Source organism: Cornus florida, unplaced genomic scaffold, assembly GCF_030987335.1.
Source record: "Cornus florida cultivar Cherokee Brave unplaced genomic scaffold, ASM3098733v1 CherokeeBrave_3.0.0_Hap2_Chr01, whole genome shotgun sequence".
NCBI lineage: Eukaryota > Viridiplantae > Streptophyta > Magnoliopsida > Cornales > Cornaceae > Cornus > Cornus florida.
In genome coordinates, this window is record NW_026775571.1 from 66,882,921 (window position 1) to 66,890,696 (window position 7,776).

General features: G+C 34.4%; 1 long non-coding RNA gene across 1 annotated transcript; it reads right to left on the bottom strand.

Annotated features, from left to right (window-relative positions):
* Positions 1 to 2,229: 2,229 nt before the first annotated feature.
* LOC132299334 (uncharacterized) lies at positions 2,230 to 6,707 on the bottom strand. The gene is made up of 3 exons (XR_009480075.1): positions 6,555 to 6,707; positions 3,593 to 4,318; positions 2,230 to 2,537 (listed from the first exon to the last, which is right to left on the bottom strand). It is a non-coding gene; the product is annotated as an uncharacterized LOC132299334 (long non-coding RNA).
* Positions 6,708 to 7,776: the final 1,069 nt, after the last annotated feature.

Sequence of the window (7,776 nt, forward strand, 5' to 3'; positions counted from 1 at the left end):
TTCCCAAAAATATCTTCGAAATATCTCAGATTTGTTTTTATCCAAAAAGGCGCCACCGTTGAGGATCGATCCAACTTCAGTTCGATAGATCTCAGCTATGTTCGATCGATCCAAATCCAAGGTTCGATCGATCGAACTTCTTCTAGTGCAAAAAAGTTAAATTTTCAGCTCATTGAAAGCTGTCCTTATCCAATCATTGGGGCTAGACATCCTCTTGGGGCTAGAGTTAGCCCCAAGTATGCTTTCTACATCTTGATTTTGTGTATTATTGAGAGATTAGTGTTGTAATATATATTTTGGCACTTATATATATATAGATCTTATTATTCAATGATTTATGTGGTTTAATGCTTCCAATTGATCATTTCATTCTATCCATATGTCTATGTATGCTATAATAGATGTTCATGTGTTTGTCTCTATTTCTTGTGTTATTGATGCATGTCTATGTGTATTAATGCCATAAATCTAGAGATTGTCAAAACATAGTGCTTAATAGAATGCTCTTGTAATTTTCTTAATGGTTCATACTCATTGCTTGATGGATTATGCCTCTCCCTTAGTGTAATTAGTTTAATTTCATGTCATTAACTTAATTGTAGTGTAGTGGTAGTATAGTTGTTAGATGGGAGGACAATCCATGCTTGTTGTTTGATGTTCCATACTTTTGAATGCAAGTAACATATGTCTCTAACCTTGTGGTGTATTTGGCTTGTGAGCTTAATGAAAGGATTAATGGCTTGCTAGATATATTGTGCTTTTCACATGCTACTAAGATAATATATACTTAATTGTTAGATATATTGTGCTTTTCACATGTTGCTTAGACAATATATACTTAATTGGTCATCCTTGTTAATTGAATCAACCGAACACACACACACACACACATCAATATTGCAACACACATTTCCCTCATTAGTCACTTGTTAAGGGTGTAGAAAAGTATTGTTTGGTGGTGACCTCTAAACCCCCAGATCTTTCTCTCTTACTTACTCTTTATTGTATTCAATTATTTAGTTTAATTTGCTCTCTAGTTTAATCAACCAACCAACTATTTGTTTGATCACTCGACCTAATAACCCTAATAGTGATTCCACAAGCTAGTACGACAACTCAATCCCTTGGGATGATCCCTACTTGCCCTAACTATATTTTTAGTGAAGGTAGTAGTGGCTTTTATAAATGTAAAACTTGGCACTCGCCTTAATGCACACTCTTAAACTTATGGTAGGACAACGACCATATTGCAACTTTTATTTAATAATTTTCTTTTACGAAAATTTAATTCACATGGTTGTATTTAGCATGAAATCAACTTGTAATGTGATATTAAAATAAGCCTTGATATGTTCTTCAACCTACGTTAATTTGAGGACATTTTGAGTTGTTTAAAAATCTAGAAAAAATTAATTAATTAGCTTAACCTATTCTTGAATTAAAGTTCTCAATGCACTGGTATTTGAAACCGGATAGTACTTTTTCAATAATTCTTGTTAAATTTCTGCCCAAGAAGTTATCAAAAAAGGCCTCAAATTATTGAACCAAAATTTTGCTTTATCTTTAAGGGTGAAAGGGAAGAACTTTAACCTCAAAACCTCTTCCAACATATCCGTTTATTTCACGGTGGAACATACTTCAAGAAACTCATCCAAATGCTTGTAAGGTTTTTCACTTGGTAGCCCATGGTAATTGGGAAGCATTTGAATTATTTGTGGTTTGATTTCATAATGGTGTGCTCTAAATAGAGGTAATTGAATGCATGTCGATGCATTATACTCATTTGGCACACAATGATTTCTCAAAGTAAGAGGAGGGTTCACAACCGGTGGCTCTACACGAGCACCATGGTTTCCTTAGACAACGGGAGGTTAGGGTGGAACAAAATTTAGCTGAGGCATTCCCATTGGAACGTGGCCTTGTTGTTGTGGAATGAAGGGTCTAGGCATGCCTAATGGTACTTAAATATTGTAATGATGGTGATGCACATTAGGGTGAAGGATGCCTTGTTGGTCGATGTGACCAAGGTCCTCTACGTGGTCCTCATTATGTTCCTCCATTGATGAAATGGAGTCACTAAAATGACCCCTTCCCCTAGGATTACGAATAATGGATTCAAGATTCAAATTAAGCGAGACAAGAGTAGGATTCAATGATCTACGACCATGCATGCACAATCAAAATAAGCAATAAGCATGTAACAAGTACTTCTCCTCTGTAACAAATCAATCAACAAACCTCCACATATATTGATCCCATACTCCAATGCTTTTAACAATATACAAGAACAAATAAATTGCCTCCACGCAGGCTCATGATTTATCTAAGAAATTAAAACATGCCACCACGCGAGCCAATGATTTAACTAGAAAAAGAGTTAGAAAAACTCACAAAGGGTCCTTGAGCAACTTCAAATTCTTTTCAAATTTTCTTTGCCTTGCTTTGCTTTGCAAATTTTTAGATTCTTAGCTTTTTATGCTTTTGCTTTGCTTAGCTTGGCTTGCTCCTTTTGCTTCACTTCCTTTGGCTCAATGTACCTAGCCAATCAAGAACAAACACAATAAGTAACCAAAATAAAATAAAATAAAGACAAGATCAAAAGAGTATTAATTCCTAATTGGTTCCAAAATACGGCATTACCACATCCCCGGCAACGATGCCAGAACTTGGAGCGCTTGTCAAACCCTAGTTGCACAAAATCATGGTTAAATGTGAAATGAAATGTGGCCAAGTTTGAATTTGTAGAATGCCACTACCACTATTAACTATTAATGTAACTAAAGTAAGTAAGGCTCATCCTAAGGGAAATGAACGGCACTTTGGAATTAATGGCAAATTATTATGTCGAATGATCAAAAGATGGTTTATTGGTTGAATTATACTACAATTTAGACTAAATAAATGTAATATAAAACAACTAAAACAAATGAGGTGTAGAGAATATGAGAGAGGAGTCTTGGGTCATAGAGTTTACTACTAAGCATTACCTTCCTAGACATTCAATATTTGATAAATTAGGGAGATTGTGTGTTGTAAATGAAAGCATATGCCATTAATTGAATTATCAAGGATGGATGGCCAAGTAAGCATACATTGTCTAGCTAATCTAATGAATAGCACAACATATCAAATTAAGCCATTAATCCTTCCATAAGTCCAAAATTAATACACACTCATTAAATTGGAGAAATATACTACTTGCATTCATAAGCATGGAATATCAAACAACAAGCATGGATTGTCCATCTATCTAAGAAAGTAAGGCAATTACACTACAACTAAGCTAGTGACATGAAAATTAAACTAATTAAACTAAAGAAGTGGTACAATCCATCAAGAAATAAGTATGAACCATTAAATAAACCATAAGAGTTATCTATTTAACCACCATGCCTTGACCATTACTAGATTCATAGTATTAAAACACATAGACATGCATCAATGTCACAAAATCTAGAGATAAACACATGAATATTCATTCTAGCATACATAGACATATGGATAGAATTAAATGATCAATTGGAAGTATTAAACTATACAAATCATTGTAAAAACAAGATTCATATATATAAGATGTCAAGACAAGAATTACATCTGGGAGGCATGCTTCGGGCTATCTCTATCCCTAAAAGAATGGTTTAGCCATTCATTGATGTTGTCATCCAACCCTCAAGGGCTATCTCCATGGAAGAAGTCATCATCCTCCTCTTGTGCTCTTAGTAGAAACCCTAAAAGAGTGGAATAACTTTCCTTAAATTGTATGTTGCTCTCTCTAATCTCTAGCCAAGCCTCTATCTCTAATCCAACCTCTTTCTAAAAATAGCCCAAAATCCTTATATAGGTAGCTCAAATGTTACACTCAATGGTCAGACCTCGTGCACTAGGACCTCCAAATGATTGCACCATGAGCACACCTTTAATTTGGCTAGAACTCTATTTTTCACACACTTGTGGCAGTTTGATCAGTCACAAGGTTGTTTGGATCGATCGAACTATGTTGGCGCACCTTTTGGATAAGGACAAGGCTGAGATATTTTTGAAAAAGGACAAAAGTGGTAGGTGAGGATAAGATCAAAAGGATCGATTCGAATGAAAGGTTGGATCAATCGAATAGCTCCTGAAGATAAGAACAAAAGGCTCGATCTATCATGGCATGGTTGGAATGATCACAGTGTGATCAATCATAGCTTGGTTCAATCGATAAGAGAAGGCCTCTTCACCACTTTGCTTCCACTTTGCTCCTTTCTCTCACTAAGCTTGAGATTGCTTCTTTTAATGCTCTAATTCAGTTGAATTGACTTATTTTGGGTATAAGTGCCTGAAAAGGGAAATAACATGAAATTAGACTAAAATGAAAAAATAAGATAGAAATAGGTCCTAGAACATTTAAGATTAAGGAGTTTAAATGCGCACTTTTCAGCACTTATCACATCCCCAAACTTAAATATTGCTAGTCCCTAGTAATGAACTACGAAGGAAATAAAGAAATGAACAACTATACAACTACGAACTATAAAGCAATAATGCCACTTTTTTAGGGAACACGATTGCATTTAGCGTATGCAACAAGTCTTTTAAACCCCTAGGTTACCCCTAGTGGATGAGTGAAGTCTCGTAAGTGTTTCCAGAAATGATACCCACAAATATTAATCTCTTTCTCACTAAAGAGGGACCAATATTTCAAACAAACATTGGGAGAAAATTACCTCAAGTATGCAATTTTTCAACCATTTCTAAGCAATCTCCTAAAATTTCAACATCAAGCAAGCAAGTATGGTCCTTCACACATCAAGACAATGATCATGCAAATCAAAACAACTCTAGAATCTTTTAAGTGAACCGGTATCAAATATGTTGCTATCTAAACCAACTAAAGAAATGATCACATCCGGCCTCAAGCTAGCACACAAATCTAGTACCAATCATCAAGATAAAGAATGGACCTTTTATTAAAGTTTTATTCAACTAGGTGCACTTATTCTTTCCACTCAATTTTTATTTTTATTTTTTATTTTTTTTGTACTAGCCCTAAGGATCAAAGATGGAGGCATAATGCAATGTGTTGATCTATTAAACTTTTTATCGATCCATGAGGTCGAGCGTTAGGGCAATGACTCCCAAACCAGACAACTTTATGGCATTAGGTATTTAAACACTCCTAAGGACTTACAAGCTCAAATCAATTAGGCTACAAATCAAAACAACCTCCATCTAATCATTTCCCACTTCTCACCTTTTGGGAGAAGTCCTCACTTTTTTATTTGCTTTTGCAACAACCTTATTTTTATCAAGTTATTAACTTAAAGTTTGGGCCCCCACCTTTCGGCGCGAGAAATTCAGTGCTTGATGAGGTTAGAATCCCAACTACTTAGTGAAAAGGGGTTATTATCCACCTTTATCAAGAATGAAAGCTTTTAATGCACTACTAGCTCAATTGGGATATAATCAAATCAATAGTCAACAAATCATGTACCCCACAAATGAATGCTAGTGCGTGTCTGTGCTAGTGTAGAATCCTAGAGTGAATCTCAAAACAATCACAAGATCAAGATGATGTGGACCACAAGTACAAGCAAGATATCAATCTTTCAAAAAATTTACTCCTAAATGGCATCCACAAGGCATACAAGAAGTATTGGACTCTTAAGTCAAGCAATTTTTAAATTCTAAGTAATATAGTCCTCAAAACATCAAAATCATACCTAGTCATGGACCAATCATAAAAAATCCCTCAAATACACAAGTAATGCTCAAAATCTTGAATTAAATGCAAAGAACACACATTAGTCCCAAACTTAAACGGCACAATGTCCTCAATGTGCAAAGAGAACAAAAGAATAAAAATTACCATACTTACTATCAAATAATCCACAATAGTAAACATAAAAGTGACTAAAAACAAAAAAAAAATAATCAAGCTAGGACAATCTTATAACTAACCACAACATGATAATAAAATGTCAACATGCTAAATTACCCAACCTGTAGGTGCTACCTTAGCTTGATATTAAATTGCCCACATGCTATAATATAATTACACAAACTGTAAATGCTACCATAGCTTGATATTAAATTACTCACACGATATAATACAATTACACAACCAGTAGATGCCCAGTTCACCACGGATACCCTCTGTGGTCACGTGATTTCACAACCTCAACTAACCCACTTCAGTATGGTCAGAGGAATTTCGTAAGCCCCAAAGAACCCAACTCCCAGCATGAGTCGGCTCCTCCATCCTAAGCTTGGTAAAATAGATTTAAAACACTATGTCCAGAATGATCTCTAAAATTCATACTAAGCTTGGTAAACAAAATTTAAAGCACTCAATCATGCATAGGTACATCTAAATTTCAGAAAATAATAACTATGCTCATGAATATATATATATATACACACACATATATATATACCCATATAATTTCATACTCTCTGTTGATTCATGTTTACAATTAAATCCTAACATCATTCTAGAGATGAACCGATCAAGAAATCTAAGAGAATGAATTGAACAAGGACTTGCCTTAGAGTTTCGGGTCAAAACTTTATACCGTTCTTTGCCGATTTCTCTTTTCTTTCTCCTTCTTTCTTCCTCTCTTTCTTTTCTCCTCTTTTCCTTTCTGGGTCTTGCCGCCGCTCTGTTCTTTTTTCTTTTTTCTTTTTTTTTTTTTCTGTTTCGTTTCTCCTTTACCCACCCAGCACTTAACTATATAAATAAATAATATATAAAACCTAATTCTAATCTAACATAACTAACAGACCTATTCATTCTAGTCCACAAAACCTATAACACGTTTGACTTTGAAAGTTAATAAGGTAACAATATAATATTTTAATAATAAAATCACAAATGCTAAATTATAATAATAAATTAACATCAATATTCACCTTAAACTACTGTGCACATATACTTTATATATATGCACGCCTACATATATATATATATATATATATATATATATATATATATATACCTTCCATACAATTTACTAAAAATAAATCTAAAACAACACCATTGAAAAAATTACAATTAACAAAATAATTTCTACTAAATTTAAACACTCCACAAATAATTCAAATAGTCAAGTAAATAAAAATAAAATAAAATAAACACTAAACACTAAACGCATTTAAAGAACAAATAAAAATTAACAATTTAAATAGCCATGTAGATAAAGAAAACAAAATAAATAAGTAAATAAATGCCTTAAAATTTAGGAGTATTACATTCTTCCCCCCTAACAAAGGAATTCCGTCCTCGGAATTCACCTTTTACCTTATTTCAGCAATTCTGGAAATTTTGAACAGATGACATCTTCCCGTTCCAAAGTGGACTCAACCTCATTATGATGGCTCCACTGAACACACACAAGAGGAATAGTCTTGTTGCAAAGCACTTGCTCACGACGATCAAGAATAAGACAAGGTAACTCGATATACGTCGCATCCGGCTGTAACTCAATCTCGCCAACATCGATATGTTGATAGTGATCCTCATCGCGTAAGAATTTTCGCAACAAGGACACATGGAAGACATTATGGACCTGATGTAGATGATCCGGAAGTGCTAACCGATAAGCTTCAGCGCCCACTCGATTCATAATCATAAAAGGACTGATAAAACGTGGTGACAACTTCTCTTTCTTTCCAAAGCGCATTACTCCCTTCATGGGAGACACTTTGAGTAACACCTGATCCCCCACCTAAAACTCTAAAATGCGAGTACAACGATTTGCATAACTTTTCTACCTACTCTGGGTAGTGTGCATACAG